The sequence below is a fragment of the Sturnus vulgaris genome, chromosome 2 (assembly GCF_052056855.1).
Source record: "Sturnus vulgaris isolate bStuVul1 chromosome 2, bStuVul1.hap1, whole genome shotgun sequence".
NCBI classification, from domain to species: domain Eukaryota; kingdom Metazoa; phylum Chordata; class Aves; order Passeriformes; family Sturnidae; genus Sturnus; species Sturnus vulgaris.
Genome location: NC_142244.1, coordinates 76,114,361 through 76,137,412, shown reverse-complemented (window position 1 = coordinate 76,137,412; position 23,052 = coordinate 76,114,361). Strand labels below are relative to the sequence as shown.

The following is a 23,052-nucleotide window of genomic DNA, read 5'->3' as shown; positions in this document are numbered from 1 at the left end:
TTTGAGAATCATAGACATGTAACCTATTGCCAGAAATTCAAAATAAAATTGAGTTCATTAGAAATCCTGTACTTTAGATATCTCAAGGAGGGTTATTAAAAAAAAAAAAAAAAAACACAAAACCAAATGCTAACTTTTCTTCCCCTGTGTTTGGACAGTTTTTGTTTTATAGTTTTCTAGAAACGGGAGAACACTTTCAATAGGCATCGTGAACCTCACAGTTGAAAACTGTCAACACTATTAGACCCTTAGTTACAGTATTTCTGACTAAGGCAAAAAAATTCTCTAAATTTATTGAAAACTAATGATTTTTAAATGCTCCTTCTAACATGGTTAAATGCATTACATATGTTATATATTGAATAAATTTGCTTCCTAAGTTACCAATGGATCAACATTATGTCTGTATTTACATTTTGTCCCATGGCGAGATAAACTGGCTTACTGACCCTCTTCTTCCCAAAGACAAGAAAATCATTATTTCATTTTAGTAGCCAAACACAAACATGACCTGAGTTCAGCACCTTGTAATGGATAGAATGAACTGTGCTGCTTTTCTGTGAAGTGGGGCAGATTGCAGGGGTGGCTTCTGTGAGAACAGGAGCTGTCACCATGTTACACCGAGACAGTTTGAACTGGCTTCAAGAGGGATCGGCTTCTGGCCAGAGAAAATCAACAATGTTGTAGTTCTTCTGTCAGAACATATTTAAGAAAGCCTGAAAAACACTGTGCATCTGTGAGAGAGGAGAGAGACGTGAGAGAACAACTCTGGAAACATCAAGATCGGTGAAGGAAGGGGAGGAGATGCTCTGGGCATGGAAGCAGAGATTCTCTGAAGCCTGTGGAGAAGACAATGGCAAAGCAAGTTGTGCCCCTGCCACATTTGGAGAACCACAGTGGAGCACCAATCCATCCTGCAGCCCACCAAGGATCACATACCAGAGCAGGATCCAGCAGGACCTGCAGCTTGTGTTGAGGAGCACCTGCTGGAGTCATTTTTCTGGCCAGAACTGCAACCCCACACTGTGAGGCTCCCACACTGGAGAAGACTGCTCCTGAAGGACTGCATTCTCTGTCAAGAACTCTATGCTGGAGCATGGCAAGACTGTGAGAAGAAAGGAGAGGCAGAGAAAAAGTGTTAACAAAATAACCCCAACTTTATCCTACCCTACATCTTACCTTATTTTTAACTAGCAATTAATTAATTCATCTTCCCTGAATTTGCTCTGTTTGTGATGATGAGAAATAGGCCAGCATTTCCATGTCGTTATCATCACCCTTGAGCTTTTCCCTCTCATTTTCTCCTTGCCTTTTTAAAGACGAGGACGAAGAGAATAACGGGGGGAGAGGGGAGGGTTTGAATGCCAGCCAAGGTTAACTACCACAATGGGATTAATTTCATGTGGTAATATGTCTGTACTGTGTGCCATGTAATTATTTTCTCCAAAATTACTTTGTAAATTGATCTTAATTGTGAACTGAGACAGTCACCTTGTTAATATACACTGCGCCTAGACTGTTTAGATTTATTATCAGACTAATGACATTAATTACTTTGTGAATGTAATGATTAATTATTAAGGCTTATGGATTTATAGACAATTAAAACATTTAATACATTGAACTATTCAATAGTGTTCTAAAAATATTAATACTTGTCTATTTATTTGCATACATTCAAAGTCATAATTGTCTTCTGTGATGCTGCAGAAGAAAAATTAAAATTATTTATTATCTTGAACAAGATCCATAACACAGCCATCATTCTCATTAAACAAAACAAACTCAAAATTCGGTTTTCTTACAGAGAGATGCAGTTATTTCAGGCTGTAGTTTGAAATTTAAAACACAAGTCCCCACAAACTTTTATTAACTAAATTTGCATTTACAGATTTCTGGATTTCATATAAAACATATTGAACAATAAATATTTAATTATCTGTAAAGTGTTAAACATTTTCACAATAGCATAATTTTATTATTGAATGCAGGATAAACAAGTCTTCAGACAGTAAAGTATATGGCAATCATGATTTTATCACTTACTAAAATTTATAAAATTATTGTTATTTCAAATGAGATTTTGTAGTTAAATGGTTAATGCATGCAAAATTTAACTACACAAATTAATCTTTCATACTCTGAGTAGAGAATTCAAAACATGCAATAGAACATAATATTTTATTTTCTTCTGTCTGTATGGGTTGAGGGGCTTTTCACTCTGATATATGACATGTGAGATGTCTCTCATAAGAGGCTTCTAAGTGTTCACAACTTCAATATGCCTGCAGTTCACACAGTATATTTACTTAGTATGCATCACTAATTTTACAGTACTTTTGCCCTCTGGTAACATGAACTTCTAGGTGATTCAGTCAATCTGATTTTGGATAGTATTTCCAAGGTTAATCCTGAGGAAGTGGATGGTTCTGTTGCCTGCCATTATAGGAGCACTGGGTCCAATAGAAGCTTCTCTGTCCAATCTAAAGAAATCTGAAGTGGATCTTTGTTCCTCATTACACTTCCTTTTTCAAACATGTGGTGAGTTATAGCTAGTTGCAAAAAGGGCTGTCTCATTATGCATTTCAAACTGGAAGCAATTGCTTTGATCAACAAATCCCCAAAGCTCTCTGAGTGATTTTGGCCTTCACTTAATGTGTCATAACAGCATACAGAAAATTATATATGGCATTTATAAGAAAACTCTGAAATCTATGTGAGAAATCTGGATTTTGCCACCCTGTTTTTTCATCTGTAATGTTTAATCTTAATTATGTACTTCAAACGTATAACAGCTTGTTTCAAACATTCTTTGGGCATGTGTCTAAACAAAAGGTTGGCAAATTTTTGCTGAAAAGGCACCTGATAAAAGAGTGATATAATAATACTAATAAATATAATGCTCTGAATTGACATGCTGCTTTGCATTTCAGTAGCAGTGCAGGGACATTACCTAATTAACTTTCCCAAAACAGCTTTTGAAAAAAAAATCAGTATTCTCTTTTTACATAACATATCCAAGGTTATAAGCAGTTTATCACAAATGCATCTGCAGAAAGACTTATTTTATAGTTTGAGCTTCTCATTTTTTAAAAAAAGGAAAGCATATAACCCCTGTTCTCACTTAAATCCATATTTAATACAATTTCTTGAAATGACATTTCAGTTCTGTACATGGGTCAAAATTTTTGAATTTCCCTATGAATTGGTGGGGATTTAATGAACATAAAAAAGTCTGAGTTAACAATGTGTTCAAGTGGACTTCTGTGAATGAAAATCTTCCTTTCTAAAATGCATGTTTTCTCTCGGCAGGTGGAATGAAATTCATGGCAAGAAGTATTTACATTACTTAAGTCTTTTTGAAATTATGTTGACATATTTAAGAGTGTGGATTCTGATTGGACTCTAGAGAAAATAGCACCTCTGAGGTACTGGGTAGTTTACACTATTAAAAATCCTCTTTTGGTTTTGGGACTAACTGAAACTTTTCTGTTGGAGGTATAGCTTGTGTGTTTATTTTGCTGATGGAAAGGGACTTTTTATGAAGGCAAATAATAATAGAACAAGGGCAATGGTTTTAAATTGAAAGAGAGTAGGTTCAGACTGGACATAAGGAAGTTCTTTTACTCTGAGGGTGGTGAGACACTGGAACAGGTTGCCCAGGGAAGTTGTGGGTGCCCCATCACTGGAAGTGTTCAAGGTTTGGATAAGACTGAACAATCTGGTCTAGTAGGAGGTCCCTGCCCATGGTCAGGAGGTTGCACTAGGTGGTTGTTAAACACCACTTTCAACACAAACAATTTTCTCATTCTGTGAGTCTATTTCTAGCCAAGAAATATGTTATTGGTTTATTTAATTGCCATGCATAACCCCAAATGAAAACTAAGTAACACACAACAAGGTAAGGAAGAGAATTGGAACAAAAAGATAAACTTCGTGGGCTGAGATAAGAACAGCCTAATAACTGAACCAAAAAATAGTTAGAATAATAATTATAATAATTATATCATTACTAATAAAATATCATTAATACTAAATATTTTATGAATAATAATAGCAATGATAAGGATATGGGGAGAGAGTAACAGAACCCAGAACAAACGGGTGATGAATGATACCACTACTCACAACCCACTGACCAATACCCAGCTCATTTCCAAAAAGTGATGGACCTCCTTCCAGGTAACTCCCACAGTTTCTACACTGGGCATGATATTCCATATTATGGAATATACATTTTGCCAGTTTGTGTCACCTGTCCTTGCCATGCTCCCTCCCAGCTTTTTGTGTAAATCCTTGCTAGCAGAGACACTGAAAAATCCTTGACTGAGGGTAAGCACTGCTTAGCAACAACCAAAACATCAGGATGTTATCAACATTCTTCTCATAATAAAGCCGAGAAACACAGCATTGTACCAGCTACTAAGAAGAAAATTAATTCTGTCCCAGATGAAACCAGGACATTAATAAAGTGAAATATCTCCCTCTTTGTGTGAGCTACTAAATAACACAGAGCCAGTATGACTATATAAATATTTATAGAAATAGGGATATGTAAGTAAGATTTTTGCCTTAGGTGGTCCCTGTGGCAGAGAGTGCTAGTATCCAATTTAAGTGAATGTGGTAGTAATATACACTGTCTATCTGTGGTAGCTCCAGGCATTGACAACAACACTCATCAAGATTTAGTAGCATCTGGTTCCTGTTATTAGGATATGCATTACAAGACACTAATTTGGTTAGTCATTTCTTAATTAGAATTACTTGAATTTTTTTCTGAAATTTACAGAATTATGACATGGTTGTTAAAGGGATATTTTGTTTTTTCTTTTATCCAATCAATTCTGTAAGTTACATAAATAGTTTTTCAAGTTTACCTCTTAATTACTGCAAAAAAATGTTTCATATTGTCAGTGTAATGGCTGAGAGGATGCTCTCCATCCATGGATGGAATACCATAAATCATGTGTTGGTGCTCAAACACTTTTATGAACTCTGTGCGTCTGATGCTCGAAAAGCAAAGCTTTTCTTCTTTGATAATGATTTAGCCTGCTTTTTAAGCTTGTCCTTGTGACTTATTGCTCATTTTCCTATGTATCTTGATTAATTAAACAGAAATTTCAGATAGAGGAATGTTAACTGAGACTCCTATTCTTCCAAATAATAGCATGACTGTCCAACCCCAGTGCCTGGCACTTGGTTTAACTTATCCTGGTCTGTCCAGTCACTGACCAAGGCCCATGGCACCCAGACACTCACTCTAGTTCTAGATGCAGCATCATGACCACCTTGTGACCCAAGGTCCCCACCAGTTGCTGCACTCAGACATCCATACATACACACACACACCCCACACAGAATGGAGTTTTCCCTCATCCAGGTTAGGAATCAGAAAAGCAGAAACGCAGAACTGTACAGACACTGATGAAGAAGAACAGGGAAGACAAGTGTACTTTTTTTTTTGCTTGTGACAAGCTCCTCTTATTATATTATTCCTCCATTTTCCCATCTTTGTTTCTTTCCAAATCACCTAAATTATTTCCTTTTCCCACTTTTGTTTCCTTCCATAAGAATCCCACAAGAAATCCCTGGCCTTTCAGTCCTTATTTGGTCCTCCTTTGCATCCTGTATTCACAGACAGCACCCTCCCTGCCTCCCTCTACCCCCCCTCCCCCATCACCCACAGTCAGTTTTACAGGAGCTTTAGTGTTAACTTATCTTGATGAGTTTCACACTTGGACTGAATTGTCTGAGACAGCCCTGAGAAGACCTAGTATATGGTGTTCAGTTAGTATATGATGTTCCTTCCATTGAAATTTTGATTTGAAGTTCTCCCTGATATTGCACCTCTGTCCTCCTCTGGGCTTGTGAGGCTGATGGTTCTCCTGTGCTAGGCCTATCCTAGCCAGGGCAAGGTATTGTTTAGTCTTCCTCATCTGCCATTGTCTCTGGATTCATGTGTGCAAACAAACTTTTATCATATAACCTAATAATGTAAATAGAAACATATGCAAATAAGCTAATGGATAGCTAATGCAAATATGGTCAGTGAAGACAGCAGAGCTATTCAGCTTACCAACTGAAGTGTCAGCTAACTAAACCTCCTAAATCTTTACTCTGAGCAAAGACTTGACCCATTTCCTTCACTTCTGGGACACCTGTGCTCTTCAAAAGCGGCAGCTGTCGGGCAGGCAGGGTACCTTCTAGATTTTCAAGTGAAATTTTAACTGGTTCATACAATGAAAGTAGTGTTAATATTTTAATTTCTATTATGTGAGTAACACTTATAATAGAAACAAAAAAAATATTTCTGACTTTCTTTTGTATATTTTTGTTGGTGGTTGCTAAAAATAGGTTTCTCTGAAAAATTACATGGGTAGACAAGTGTAGTGAATCAGCAGTGCATTAAACGAGGGCAATGAAGCACAAGGATTGCTTTCTTCAAATAAGCTTCCAAATGTAATTTAGATTTTGTTAGCTAGTAAATAGGTTCCGGCAGAACTGATACAGCTGAACCAATATCCAACATCAGTTCACTGAAGTGTGGCTATCCTCCAGGGTTCCAAATGTCAACATAGCAAAGCATTTTATGAGCAGAATGAAGTGAACAGAACTAATATATATTCTGGACAGTTTTATCAGGCATGACAATTTTGTCTACCTGAAACCCTAATAGATGTGTTCCCATCACATCTGCAAATCATGGTACTTTTCCCAGGTAAGAAGCCTGGGACCGATTTCAATTTGCACTCACTGTCCTTGTAATTGTTAATTAACAGAACAGTTTCAAGCTGTTAGAATCAACCTTTTCTTAACATTCCATTTCCTAATCCTTGAAGCTGAAGTGGGCTCAGAGCTCTAGGCTTTGTGGTTTTCTGAGCCCTAACTCTAGGCATAACTGTAACCCTAGTAAAGGGAGTAAAATCCTCATGGGGGTGGGGCTGGTGCCAAGAAGAAAGATGTGGATGGAACCATTTTGTGGCAGTCCTGTGTTCCCCTTGGCATGCCTTTTATACCTACACAGTACCTGGAGCTCTGGGCTTTGTGGTTTTCTGAACCCCAATCCTGGGCGGAACTCTAACCCTAGGCATAACCCTACCCTAGGCGGAGCAGTAAATCCTCATGAGGATGAGGCTGGTGCTAAGCAGAATGATGTGGAGGGAGCCATGTGGCAGTCTTGTGCTCCCCTTGGCATACCTTTTGAAAAAGCCAAGTGCTTGAAACTCTGAACTTTGTGGTTTTCTGAACACTAACCCTAGACCTAACCTTACCTTAGTTGCAGCAGTAAAAGTAGCCTTGAGCTCAGGCTGTTGCCAAGAAGAAGGACTTGGAGGGAGTCATGTTGTGCCAGTCCTATGCTCCCCTTGGATGGCTTTTATGGCTGCAGAGTGTCTGAAACTCTGGTCCTTGTGGTTTTCTAAACCCTAACCCTGGGCAGACCATTAAAATGGAGTTGACACAAGTGCCAAGCAGAAAAATGTGGAGGTATCCATGATGTGGCAGAATTTATTCCCCTTGGCATGATTTTTATTCAGCATGACACAGGAATTTATAAGGATGATAGGGAAAAAAAAAAGCTAAAATTTAAAATAATGTTTTTGAAGAAAATATTAGCAAAAATGGTCTAAATGTTTGGTCTTTTTGATCAAGTGAAATTTAATATTTCACCTTCATATAAGGACAGAGTCCAGCAGTCTTTCTTAAAGGGAAGGCATGAAAACTTTTAATAAAGATTTCTTTTTATATAAAGAAAAACCTTAGTTTTAAAATTCTAAACCAAATATTTGGCCCCTAACCAAAGACTCCTTTTTTTTTTTTTTTTAATATAAGAAAACATTAAGTTAAATTGCCCATCTTATATCCTATTTAAACCATAAACAAAACAACATTTTTGGTCCTGGATCCTGGTCATAATAAAACCAATTTCTAGCATATTGAATTTTGAAAGACAGGTGTCTTCTAGGGAAGGCAGAAATCTCCCTTGGAATGGAGAATGTAAACTCCTTCCTTCTGAATTACTATAATTTTGAAATTAAGGGGCTCTCAGGCCCTTAATAAGGATAGGAATAACAGTTCTTTACTAGTACGTATAACAAGGCAAACAAACAAAAACAACTATGGCATTAATAAAAAACAGAACCAGGGAACCCATGGCAGCCTTCTTGGCCATGATGGGAAAGGATGGAGGAGAGGCTTTGCTTCACAGAGCCCTGGGGCAGTCATTCCCAGTGCCCCTTCAGGACTCTGAGGAGCACAAAGCTGGAATGGCAGGAATGAACAAAAATCCCTGGCTGGTGGATGAGATCTATCAGAAGCACCATGGCAGTAGCTGGAACTCCTTTCCCCAGGCAACAGGAGCTCGTCTGAAGCCTCAAGAGTGAGAGAGCTAGCAGCTGCCCCAGCCCTCCTTTTCCTGCCCAAGATCCTGCCGTATCTCTGTCCCTTGTAGAAATGTCCCAGATGAGAGAAAAATGCAACCAGACGCCCTACTTCCCCCTGAGTTTGGCCACTTCTTTGTTTTCTTAAGTACAAATAAGTGCCCAATAGTTAGTGTTTCTTAGCAACTTATGGGAAAAATTCTATAGATAAGAAGGAACAAAATAATAAAAAGAAATATAACACCGAACAAGGTCTTTCCATGGGACTAAAGAAAAAGAATTTTTTACCAAAAATATGTTGAACTGTGAGTAACAGGAGTATTTGCAGAGAGGAATATCTGGGATCTTTTCCCTGCAGAATAGTAAATAATCTGTTAGCAGATACTGACATGAAATTAGATAAATAAGGGTTTTTTTAGCCAAAACCTGTATTTCCTTCCTTCCTTCCTTCCTTCCTTCCTTCCTTCCTTCCTTCCTTCCTTCCTTCCTTCCTTCCTTCCTTCCTTCCTTCCTTCCTTCCTTCCTTCCTTCCTTCCTTCCTTCCTTCCTTCCTTCCTTCCTTCCTTCCTTCCTTCCTTCCTTCCTTCCTTCCTTCCTTCCTTCCTTCCTTCCTTCCTTCCTTCCTTCCTTCCTTCCTTCCTTCCTTCCTTCCTTCCTTCCTTCCTTCCTTCCTTCCTTCCTTCCTTCCTTCCTTCCTTCCTTCCTTCCTTCCTTCCTTCCTTCCTTCCTTCCTTCCTTCCTTCCTTCCTTCCTCCCTCCCTTCCTTCCTCCCTCCCTCCCTCCCTCCCTCCCTCCACCTCCTTCCATTCCTCTTGATCCTCTGCTCATTCATTTTCTATTTTGTTGGATTTTTTTGTCTTTTACCATCCTCTACCCAAGCCTTTAGCTACAACGCCAAGAGGCTCAAATTTTGTGTCTTATGAGAGGAAGGCAGTGAGTTAAATATGGGCTTGATTTGGTGTAGTGTTACTTGGCTGTGTCCAGGCTCTGCCTCTGATATCAACTGCCTGGACAAATGCCTGCAATTGGGGAGCATTTCCTTCACTTCACTTTTGATTCGTCTGCATGGCTCTCTGTATGAATTGGAAGAGAGTAGGGAGTGTAGTGAAAATGTTTATTGCCTGGGGAAGAAAAATAATTGGGACTTGTACTGGCTGGGTGCCTTGGCACATCAACAGCAGTGGCCATAGCTAAGAGAATGTTTGGCAAGGTTTTCACTGTTAGGCTTTTGAAATACATGAAAAAGCCTTCCTAGCTGATGAGCCAAAAACACTACTAAGCTATGAAAATGAAAAAAAAAAAAACAAAAAACAAAAAAATAGATTTTTCAGAAAATAATACAAGAAAACGGATTAATTTTATTGTTTTTCAAGCTAAAGGATTCGATTACTCTAAATTAAGTTTGCACAGAAAGAAATATTCTTAGAGAAAATAATTCTAATGCCTCCACAGTGATAAGTTACATGTATACATTCTTTTGTAGATAGCTGTCACTTTACTTTCATTTCATTAATGTCTTTAAATTTAAATATATTTAAAATACTTTACCTAAATTTACATGAATTTGTACATTTAGTCTAAACTAATCACCTACAGTACTTCTACAGTCAGTGAAGAAATAACAGCATCTTTGGCACATCAATAATTCCACTTGGTTTAGAAAGACACCTAGATGCCTTTAGACATTACTCTTTCTTTCTGTAGATGAGAAAGTCTTGATGAATATGCTACCATATCAGACCCATGATTCAGTACTACAAAATAAAAACAATATTAAAATTAGTGTCATCATTATCAGAATAACAACATGCCATACTGAATTCTTTCAATCTTTCCCCAACTATGCTTTTTCTGTGTTCATATCCTTTCATTTACCAAGACCACAGTCTTTGCTTCAACAGCATGAATGAAGTAGAAATTAGCTTTTCTTCCTTGTGTCTAGTGCCATTCCATCTCCAAAACCTCAGGAAGCAACTTTGTCATATATTCAGTCAGTAATAGTCTGCTGAGGCATAGGCAGTTTTAGTGAGTGCATACAGTGAAGTCTTTCAATTCCAGAAACTCAAGAGAAATCTTCACTGAAACATCACTGACATCTCAACGTTTGGTCATATAAAATTCCCTTGTATTGCATCCCTGTCATTATTAATATGATACTGTCCATGTGAAGACAGTGCAGAAAGAACTGTGATGTGTTTAAACTATGCCCTTATGTGTAGCTAAAAATAGTTCCAGAACACCTGCTGTGGTCAATAGCACAGAATTTAGTAGGAACCAAAGTATTTCTGAATCTTCACCTATAATATCTAACAAGAAGATCCAATAGGTAGCAACTGCTCCAATAGAGCTTTAAAAGCTCTTGATGAAAGTGAAGACCCCCTAGTAGATTTTTTTTTTCATTCTCACCCACCACCTATGTCATGTCTCACCAAGTCCCAAATGAAGATGAAATTATACTTTTTTCAGTACCCTTTGATATATATTTTGAAGCTGTGGAAATACCTACTGGTCGAGTTTTAAGGGAACACTAAAATCAGCTCTGTGAAAAGATGACCTCACCAAACAATTATTCCAGTCACATATTATACATTCTGAAAGGTCTTTTTCTAGGTTTTATGAGTCTCTCACTAAAATTCTAGCCTCTCTAGAAAATTCTATATGGTGTTCCTAAAATATACAAGTTATATATATATATATATTTTAAATTAATTTTCCTATTTCTACAGGATTTTTTCAGAAGCTAGATTTTTCTTTTGGTTTTATTTTCTATTGTAACATGCAATCATAAGGAACACTCATCATCTGCCAAGGCTCAAAAGGTTAAGGAGCCAACAAGATGGCACAGCCATTTTTATTTCCTTTCATCAATGCTTCATGCTTCATATTGTGTATCTGTAACCAGTGTAGACCATAGTTGTATATATGTTACTAAAAGGCTGAAAAGTTCTCAGAAATAACAGTCTTCAGTATAACACCTAAAAATAATTGGAACTGTTAGAAGAAATCTGAGGGAAAAAAATCCTGGATTTAAATTGTCTTCCAAGTTTTCTGAGCATGTTGGTGCACTATGAGAAAAACACAGTCTTGTTAACCCACCAACCCTCTAATTAGCACAAGAAAAGCTGAGTTTTCAGTGGACACAGAAAAGCACAGCTTTGTGAGGAAGGTTTTAAACTATTGAGAGTTCATTGTATTTTCAGGGTCAGATTGATCCTTGATGGTTTCATTGTATAACAGTCTAACAGTCTCATAAATAATGTAAATAACTTGCGTCAAATTAATTAACAATGAACATTATATGATGCTTTAGAATGGGTTTTTTTGGTTTTTCTGTTTGTGTTTTTTTTTATTTTGGCAGGGAAAAAGTAGTTTTAATTTACATGTTAATTTCAATGCAAAAATAAATACATTTTAAGAACTTAGTTCCTCTCTGAGACTTATTTTTAAAAATAATACTTATCTTATGCATGTTCCTTAAAGTAATCGCCAGAATAATTTTTTTTTATATTCAGATATCTCGTAGAACCCCTGTGCCTAGAGCAGGGATATTTTCTACTAGATCAGGTTGCTCAGAGCCCCATCCAACCTGACCTTGAATAGTTTTAGGGACCTCAGAGCCAGCTATAAACCTCAGCAACATTTTTACCTGGGCTATCACTGCAGTCCTGAATCAAGTTAATGCTGTAGGTCAAATGCTGGTGCTGCCTGTTGCGTTTTGGATGAGCAGCACAAAATGAATGAGTTGTCTCCAACCCTTGGCAATGACATAGCTCCTGGTACATTTGCTGACAGTTTCTGGGCACACAGAATGAGTTTTTTCTTTTCATTCTTACCAGGGTGGAGCTGAGGTCCTACTGCATAAGTTATTGTTCGATCTGCCTCTGTTTGTGGAAGAATGAATTTAGCTCTCTTGGGCTCTGAATTCTACCTAAATTTCTTCATCATTTCCCCACAGTTTGACTGGATACTTTCCTAGCTCATGTGCCATTTTCTGCTAGTTGTTATTTTCAAGGCATTTGCTGTTATTCAAGCACTAAATTATCTTTAAGGTAGACTTCATTTACAGTTACAGCTGTCTTGACAGGCTGGGTTTTGATGCTAACCTGAAGATATACTTCCCACATCATCCTTATCTCCTTATTCTCATGTGACTTGGCAGAGGAGAAAATGAACTACAAAACAGGTCCTGCAGTGACTAACACATGTAACAGATTTACCTAAATGAAGCTACAAATTTCAGGGAATATATATTTTGGGTCATTAGTTGCCAGGGGATTACCTTGTGCTGTTAACTTACTGAATAAGGACACATCTGACCTGTTGTAGTCAGATAGGCAGATAACCACCATCAGAGTAGCAAAGGACAGCATGGTTTTTCATGTTTGTGTAGAATAATAAACTTGTGCAGAGGAGAAAAACATCCATCCCTTGAGGACTGTGCTGTTAGCAAGTGGGGAATTCAGAGGAATAAAACAGAGTTCCACAGGAATATTTGTGCTGGGAAGCACAGTAACAGTAAGCAGTAAGGTTTATCGGTTTAGGGGGGAATAAAAGAAATCTAAGGGAAGCTGTGGTAGCTGAGATATTGAAGTAATGTAAATGAATGAGTTTCCATAGAGAAGAGGCCAAATATGGTTCAGTTAACTTCCTCCACTGTGAACTGATATTACTTTTTTATTATAGATTGTAAGAGTTTATATAAAGGGATGACTTAGATAATTAATAGAAAGGACATTACATGAGCTTTACTCTGTTCTTGTGAAACTTCTGGAAAGAAAGATTGAAAGGATTTAATTTTGTATGTTTTGACTTTTGTTTTGTTTACTGGAACTTTTTTCAGTTTCTTACTGCTTTATCTGAGATTTTTTTGTTTGTTTTCTTTTTTTTTCTTTTTTTTTTCCTTTTTTCTGTTTAGCCAAAATAGGAAGGCACAATCTTTATTTAGAACAGAGAGAAATCCATTGCACTTACAATTTGAATTATTACATCGCAGGTCATGAACTTTGATTAGCTAATGCTCAAGCAATATTCAATACGCTGTGGTTATCTCATCCTTAACAATGTAAAGAATAAGGTGGTATGAATAATAATAACCTTGCAATGACCAAGCTTATCACTTCCAAGAAATAGTGAAATTAAGTCTAAGGTTCTCTTCTTACATACAGTTACTCTAATGAAGCTAACATATGTTTTCAAGCACCTAAGCATAACCTTGAGAGCTTTACTCCTCTGTAGTGTCCTTAAGCATTTATTAGATGTTCACTCCATTAAAAAGAAAACTACAGCATAATTTTATGCTCGTTCTTATATATGACTTCATGCAACAATAGAGCAATAAGGCTTAGAGCTGAACATAATCATAAGCAAATGGGGTAAAAGGATGCAGTTTTCAAATGGTAAAAGTGTATTTCATATACTTCCTCTTCAAGCTCTGTGGCCATAACATAACCTAGGCTCTGGCTGTCATCTGAACAAGCAAGTTAACATTCTTTAAAGATATTTGGGTCAATCTCTACAAAATTTTATGATGCATGCTTAGGTTACTTATCAGTTTTTCCTTTTTGCCTTCTCAGAGAAAGAGAACGAGTGAAAAGGTACCTTTTCAGAAATACCCAACTGACTTTATATTTCTTTTTATTTCCTTCATCTGTTAAGCAGGTGATCAATTCCCTTATTCTCTGGAAATTGAAGTTGATAGTCTTAGTGAGGAAAAAGTGTTCCGTTAACTATGAAACCCTCAATAGCTCCTCTACTTAAATGCCTATGGCCCCGAAAGTATAAGGAAAGGGTTATTTGGGTGAAAACTGCAATTCCAGCATTCTTGAGAAGAAAAAGAATTTTTTTGAGAAGAAAAGAGAAAAAAAAAAAAAAAAAAAAAAAGAAATTTTCAGAGAGAGAGAGATTTTAATTCAAAAGAAATGGAACACATAATTCTGATGTTAAAATAAACAGTGAATTTTTCCTTCCTAAACTAAACCAAAATTCCAGGCAGGGAAAATATTCATTTGCTGTTGTTGATAGACTTTTTAAAACCTTGATAAACTATCTGAGAAAAAAGAATTGACATAACTAAGGGCAGTCTTGTCTATTAAGTAGCAAAGTCTTATTCTGTAACAAATGGCTGAATGAGTTTGTGCAGTACAATTGAAAATGAACCCAAAATAAGTTAAAGCCAGGAGAAGGTTAATACTTTTCCTGAAGACAGCAATTGCAATTCCTTCTTTCCTAAAAAAAAAATTATTATAAAATCTTCAGTTAGAATCAATGATTAGAAGAACAGAGGGAAGCAAAGAAGATCATGAAACAGGAGGGAAAGGCAAAGAAGAATATGAAACAGAAGGAGAAGCAAAGAATCTTCAGTGCAAGGATAGAACTGGCTAATGGGATCACAAGGAACATACACAAAAAAATTCAAACCAGAACCAGATATTTCCTAGGACAGAGACAAGTCCATGCTTTGATTTTACCAGCCAACAATAGCATATAGAAGAAAAAATCTCCTAAGAACAATATTTCAAACATGAATCAGCATCATATGTTTCATGTAGTCAGAAGATGAGTAGATGTTGGAAAAAAACCCCACAAAAGCTGTCCAATTATGATAGCATGCATGACTTATTGTTGTCTTAGGATATGTACAAAATATGTTGTCTCCTTACTGCATTAAAAGAAATCCTGACTTACATGACAGTGCTATATCTTCAGGAATACTTTCTACTGAATATTTAAAATTACATTTGTATAATTTGTACAGTTGTACAATTTGTATAATTGTATGGCAGAAACTACTGTGGAAGTCTCCTGGATGACCAGGTTTTCTGCAGATTTTCTGAGATATTAAAGAACACAGTTAAGCAGTAATAATTATCTGTTGATCCATGCACAGCAGGAAGGAAGGAACATGGGGATTGTCCAAAGATCCACCTGGAGAGCTCATGCAACTAGCCAAAGAGTTTATTGTGAAGTCTGCTAGGATTTCGGTCAATAATCAGTTCTTAAGCCTGCCTATTTTCTCATCTAGGCAGAAACTAGCTGGGGAGTTTTGGGATCACTCAGGGAATTGGTGACAAAAATACCCTGACTATAAAAAATACACACATCCCTATATCCAGCTACATCACAGTTTTAACTCTAGGTCCATATAAAATTCTGTCCTTATATAACAAAGAAGAGTTTTCACACATATAACACAGAAGTTATATTTTGAGGTTGTGAGTTTACTAGATTCTAAACGATAGATTCCATAGAACATTTGGGGTTTTTCTTCAGAATATTAAAAAACATGAGTAACTCTAAACAGAAAAATTGGTCCTTCACTGACTTGCACCTCTACACTTCATAATAAGAGTTCACTTACAATTTTTTGTTTGCTTGTTTTTCATAAGATAATGAGTACAATAATAAATCAGAAAAACTGCCCTTATATTTTAGTCTTCTTTTTATGACAGCTGCCAGTAGTGGAAGCATTAAGAAAATTGTAATACAAGTTACACAGTAGTTCTTGCCTATTATATCTTCTTAGTTTCATGGAAATCTCTACCAGAAATTAGAGAGAAGTCTGCATTCACATCATTCCAACAGCTGATGTATCCATCATGTTTTATTTTTTCTTCCTTAGTGTTTGTCTATATGATATTCTGAGGCAAAGAGATTTATGACTGCAAAGTGGGTTTGGATGTGGGTAGGAAAGCAAGCTAACTCAAATAGAAATTTTCTAGAAATTTCTGCCTGGAAATTTCATAGTAGACAATAGTTCTGCCATAAAAAAAAAAAATAGCAAAAAGAAAGCAAACACAAATTGAATGACTATTCCCAATTTGCCTTCCTTATGCTGTCACTGATAGCAATCCAGTTCACTCTCAGCATCACTTTTTGTCACAGTGAGAGGCAAAGAAATGTATTCAGTCTTTTTCTCACATTAAGAACTTTCAGTATTTATGATCATTCCTGAAATCATTGTCAGTTGTTGGTGGGTTTTAATTTTTTGAAATTCTAATATGATCTATACATACTGCATATCAGAACTAGAAAAAGTGGCCATGGTGTCATGAATTTTTGTAGTGATTTATTCAGTTCTGGTGTTTTTTAAATTATTTTTTAAATTTTCATATAGCTGAGAATTGCTCTCTACTTTTCAATGAAATATCTTTGATATATTTTTATTGAGAACTAAAGTATAATTTGTAATCATTCTTGTTAAGGACCTCAAAATATTTTCACCATGAGCATTAGTTTAAATGTTCCACATTAAAATTTATAAACTGTGAAATTCTATACAATGAAAAACAACTGAATTCCTATACAATATAAAGCAACTGCATGCAAAAATCATCCACTGAGCTTTCAGCACCTATAGCAGAAGCATGTGTGCTGTAGTGTCTATTCATAGGAGATGGAGACAAACAGGAATCTTGAGATGAATGATTCACTTGTTTTCTTTTCCTGCAAGGAAAAATGAATTGTGCAGTAGAAGCACTTATCGCTCTCCACAGAACATAATAGCATTCTAGATGACTGTGTCAGATGTAGCCATAGATATTGTAGGCAGAGTTAGATGAACTGAACTTCATCTCTTGTCCAAGGGTTTTTTAAGACACCTACGATGGAAAGAATTCATCAGAAATATACCAAGTCTTTGCTTATCATGCTTTTTAATAGGATATCCATCCACTCTGAAAAATTACTTAATCTGTTTTATGGCATATAAAGTGTTCTGGAATAAATCCAGCCTCATTCACAGACAAACCACATTCTTGGTCCTTACTACTAGAATGGTGGTTGTTTCTTTTTCCTTGATTGGGTTTTTAATTCATACATATAATTGTCAAGGAGGAACATAAGACAGTGTAAGTTTAAGACATGAAACAGGATTAGTTGGTGAGTAGTTACTGGTAATATTTTAAAGATAAATACTATTTTCTATATATTTCTAACTGCAATCCAGAAAACAGTTGGACTATGAAAATTCTTAAAATTATGACATTTCTAATTGTTCAGTCGGCATTTCAAACCTTCTAAGATGAGTCCCTAAATAAATAGAGCAAAATAATTTTTCTTTTAATGACCAATAATCTTTTGTGCTAGCAAGGCAAATAAATTTGAAATCTAATGTAGGGATCATACCTAATCCCCCATTAAGCCCCTGTAAGAAACTTTAATGTCGATCTGACGAATCAACAATCTTTACAAAATTCCCATTCAGAAAAAAGATTACAGTTTATGTAAGCAAGGCTTTCTGCAGCAGAAAGGAGTTTATGGTCTCATTAAAGGAAGGGAAGCATGTAAGTGTAACAGCTGACACACTCCACAGGGGATTCATCTTTATAAACACTTGTTTTCCACTGGGGTTTGTGGAGTGTGTAAGGAGAATTAAAAAGAAAGAAAAAATGCTTCCATAAAATCTTAGCAACTTAATTAAAGCTTAATGCATACACAATTTTTGCTGGGAAGAGGAAAGTCGGTGGATTTTGTTTTATAATAATAACTGGATAAGCTTCCTGGGGAAGTAACACAGATACTCAACACAAATTCACAAAGAAATTAATTCCATGTTTTCTATCTATCTATCTGTCTAATCTATCTATCTATCTATCTATCTATCTATCTATCTCAGTCTCAGCTAATACTGTGACTGCTACAAAAGCCTTTCATGTAGATGTTCTCCTTTTCAAAATTGACATTTTCACTGGGTCAGTTTGTCATTTTATTAACCAAAATATAGTTAAATGCTATCTTCTCTTTCAAACTGTTTCCAAAAGGGTCATTGCATATTAATCTATCATAGCTAGAAGAAGTAATAACACTACAGTAACAAGTGACTAATCAAATAACAAAAATATCATAGTCCGAGTTTACAAACAGCTGTTGTCATATATATCAGGTATATGATACTTTGAAATTCGTATCATTTTTAGTATTGAACTGGAATATTTATGGAAAAAAAATAGTGAGTAGTAATGATATAAGTTTTGAAATTATATAGGTTTTGAAAATTATTAGGGTGATGATACCAAGGTCTTCTAGTATCTGAAACACTGTTCCAGTGACAGATTTATCTGATATTAAAGACTTTTAAAAGTTTAACTGTATAGATGAAAAACACCCCATCCCTACAACAAACCAAAATAAAAACGAAGTTGAAATGACTAGTGTGTAAAAGCCAGATGCGGTGGGTTGACCTGGGTTGAATGCTTGCTGACCACCAAGCCTCTCCCTCATTCACTTCCACAGTAAGATGGGAGAGAAGAAAAAAAGATGGTAAAAAACTTGTGGGTCAAGATAATGACAGTTTGAAAAAGCGAAGGAAAAGGCTGCACATGGAAGCAAAGAAAAACAGAAGATTGTATACCCTAATTCTTGTTAGCAGGTGATGTGTGGCCACTTCCTGGAAGCAGGACTTCAGAACACACAGTGGTTGCTCTGGAAGACAAACATCATAGTGATGTTTCCTTACTCCTTTCTCTTAGCTTTTACTTCTGAGCAGTGTCCCTATGGTATGGAATATCCATTTGGTTAATTTGGATCAGCCTGTCCCAGCTGTGTCCCCTCCCAAGGTTTTGTCCATCTCCACCCTACTGCTGTGGGGGAAATGCTGTAGAGAGCCCCGATGCTGTGTCAGCGCTGCTCAGCAGTAGCCAAAGCTCCAGCTAAGTGTTTATCAACACTTTTCCAGACACCAGTGCAAAGCACAGCACTGTGAGAGCTGCTACGGGCAAAGAAACTCCATCCCAGCCAAATCCAATACACCAAGCTAAATCAAACATTTAAGCAAGTATAGTCTGGCATAGGTGAATATAGACATACTTCAATAATTTAGAAAACCCTTTTCTAAACTTCTTAGGTGATTAAGACTTTGATTTCCTTCATTGCTTAAAATTATATCACTAGAACTCGTAAGAGCAATTACCTTTGAAGAGATACCTACTTGAGTATCTATATCTACCCTGAAGTTATTTCAGACCTGGAAATTAGGTACTCACATTTTTAAATCTCCCAGAGGACATTGTGTATTAGGTCTTTTCAAACCAAGATTAACTGACTATCAGCACAGAATTCAGAAACACAGATAGAGTATGAGTTGGCAATTGCTTAAATTATAGTCCCAGTCAAAGTCTTCAGAACATGACTCCTGCAAGCCAGAGTGAAGGACTGAGTCCTCACTGTGTTAACAAATTCATAGGCAGGTTAAAAAAGATAATATTGTGTGTTGATCTTGCCTGGTGGTCAGGTGCCCAACAAGCCATTCTCTCACTTCCCACCTTGCCCCAGAAGTCACAAAACAAAGTGAAAATGCTTGTGGCTCAAGGGAAGGACATTGAGTTAATCTATTTGACAAATTACTGGAGAAAGTTAATGGATTTTTTTGTTTTGTTTTTATAGAGAGAAAATATTGACCAAATAGTAATGAAACTCTTTATACGGGCACTAGTCTCTTACAGTTCTCTGTGATTTCAATAATGTTGATCCATTTTCTCACATATTTGTTTATCCTTACAGCTAAAAGTCTTCAGACATTTGCTAGGACTGATGTTGCAGTTTTGCTATTATTATTAGTGCTACTGAAACTAAATAGCTAATGTATCCCCATGCAAAATCTGTTTTTCAGAATCAATACATATAATTAAAAATATATTACATAGGGATTTCTATTCATAACTTGAGATGCTTTTATTTCCAGCCTTGGTCATAGAAGCTAAATAGAGCTATCATTCTACTGCTGCTTGGTACCTTACTCTTGGCATTATTATGAACTCAAAACTCATAATTATTCTCATAATCATTGGTACTATGACAAGAACCCGTTGCAGATGAATAATCTTAAAACGGCACAATTCCAAATTGGTCCTGATCAAACAGCACTTTTTGGAAATTCTACACTTTTTTAATGGCGAAATAAAATTACAGCATGATATATATGATGAATGCCGTTAATATCGACTATTCCTCTGCTTATCTCCCAAACTGGCAATGACATACTGTGAAGGAGATGAGTGCAAAGCAGTTAAATATTCCACATAATATATATCTAACAAATATACTGTTTTCTTTAATCATTCTGCATACATTTTCCACTTCATTTGCACATATGTACAATTTTCAATTAAAGCTGTAAGAATTATAAAGACTTTAATATAGTAAACTTTATTCTACACCAAACATTAGTTATGCCATCATTAGTTATGTTTAATTAATAGGAAAAATGAGCTCTGGCAGATTTATGGTGAGTTTTTTATTAATTTTTATGTCCTCACAGTTTTCGTTACAAATTGAGAATTGAGGGAATTATTTAAACACTAGGCATTAAATAGCCATAATGTGTGTGTTCAGAGAAAGACAATTGCTTATTTGCAGGCAACAGGAACAGTGGGAAATTCAATATATGAAAGAGAAGGAAGTCTATTCAAAAGAAATCTTTAAAATGTGGTGAAAGAAATACAGTTTAAATCCTTAACAGTGAAATATGCTCAATTTATGATAATTGTGGGCTTTATTAGACTTCAGTTGTTATGTGTTTTAACTTTTTTAAACTTTGAAATATCACATTAATAATGATAAGAATTTCTCAGAGAAATACCATATGCATTAAAATATGTGATTGTTGACATTCAGGTGAATTTTTAACTTCTATATTCGATATGCTGGTTTTATTATATGATTACTATTTAAGTATGCAAATGATTCTCCATTCATATTTCCTCATAATTAAACTATTTTAGGCTATCACTCAGATATATATGTAATGTGCCTCTATTATTTACTCCTCTTGAGTAAATTAAGAACTGAGTAAGCAATACATAGGGAAAAATATAAACATACCCTGAATAGGAGAAAAAAAAGCTTTTTTCTGTTTTTTCCCTATATTCTCTCACTGAATGACATTTTTGCTTAACAACTTTTATCTTCATTGGAATAAAAGCAGTCAATTCCTTACATGCACCGGAAGCAGCTTTTTATATGTCATTATATTTTTTCTGTTCCAAAATTATATTTTCTACAACTTACTTTTTTTTTTCTTTCCACTTTCCTCTTGGAAAAGAGCAGTCCTTGATTTGTAATTATGCTGATTTACTGCAAATCTTAGGAAGTATATTGTTTCTTAATTTACTCAAGCGAGATAAATACTTCAACTTTGAATATGACATAAATTAACTACAAACTTACTATTTACCATACTTTAGCACTGCATACTACCACAACTCAGAAATGATATCTTTATATTTTTACTCCAGTAACTCTTCAGAGAGCCAGGCAGATATCACAGGTTCCCAGAAAGATCTGTCCTTCGATGTTTTCAAGACCTAAAAAATCAGTGCAGCATGGTCTGATCTCTGAGCTGACTTTAATTTAAGCAGAAATTAGACGTTCACAAGTCATTTCAAATCTGTACTGTTCTATGCTTATGTGTTTTGAAGCTTAGATGCCTCCATTTTTTAATCAGCACAACTAAGGGAAAAAATTCTAAAAATGTCAGCAAATATTTTATGATTTACTGTTGGTGATGAGACAGTGCCTAAAGTTGTGGTTTGGTTGTTTCTTTTTGGGCAGGATATTTTTTTTTTCTTTTTTCCCCTTGCCTTTCTAAATAATTGTTCTTCAATAGACTCTTTGTGTTGTCCAGCCCCTTTTCACTATAGCCTTTGTTCTAGATATTTTGTGGTGTTTATTTTATACTCAAGAGGCAGAATTAATTTCCCATAAATTTGGCCCTCTGAAATGCCTTACAGAGTCTAATCTAATATTTTATGCTGTCTCAGTAGTTAACAGAAAGAAAATGGCATCTCTAGAGGATGGCTAATATAATAATAAAATAGATATCTAAAATGGTAAGAATTAATTATCTTTTGAAACCTCCTGTCTTCTTTACTAGAAGAGCCCAGATGATTATTTAGAAATTGATGCAACTTTTACACAATCAAAATTAGGATAAAGTAATAGCATGTAATAAGATTGGCTTGTTAACATTGTTTCCGTGTGGTGTTGTTCCCATTGTTTCTGCATAATTATGCTGAGGTATTTTCAAAGATTTGTGTGCTTGTGGTCACTTTGCACTGGCTGACCAGAACTTACCATTGATATACCATGTAGGATTATAAACTGAGGAGTTTTCCACACTTTTATATGGCTCTTTCAGATTTGTCCACAAATCATTTGACATGGGATTTTGATTTAAAGGTATATCTGTCATAATACTTACTAGCCAGTTATCTCTGGCTGGTACTCTTGCCTGATTTGAAAATTATGTTCACATTTCTCATCTCATTCTTTCCAGAACCTTTAAACTTATCTCTAGAGTAAAAAATTTAAGGATCTGGAATGCAAAGAATCTAATATATAATTAACAGTTTCTGATCATGTTCTACACATTTTTCCTGCAATTTCCATGCACAGAATAAAGTATGTATGCTTTTTAAAATATTGCTAGGATGAAACTATTGCATTATGCAAGCATGAGAAGACAAGGGTTAGTAATTCTTTGGTCAAGATGCTCAAATAAGGTATTAATTCATTATGTAAATGAGGTTCACATCTGGAATAGCCTTTTGGTAAATATGAGTCATCATATACAAACTCATAAGCAGGTAATATTTTTGTTAGGAGAGCAAAAAGGACTAATTTCCATTGCTGAGTTAGTGAGCACCCATAAATGTGGTGATTTATTATTGTAGAAGTAGAA

The 23,052-nt window shown here is 35.7% G+C and overlaps 1 long non-coding RNA gene across 1 annotated transcript; it reads right to left on the bottom strand.

Annotated features, from left to right (window-relative positions):
- Positions 1-260: 260 nt before the first annotated feature.
- Positions 261-12,096, bottom strand: LOC148224858 (uncharacterized). The gene is made up of 2 exons (XR_015801982.1): positions 12,025-12,096; positions 261-1,105 (listed from the first exon to the last, which is right to left on the bottom strand). It is a non-coding gene; the product is annotated as an uncharacterized LOC148224858 (long non-coding RNA).
- Between the last annotated feature and the right edge of the window lie 10,956 nt (positions 12,097-23,052).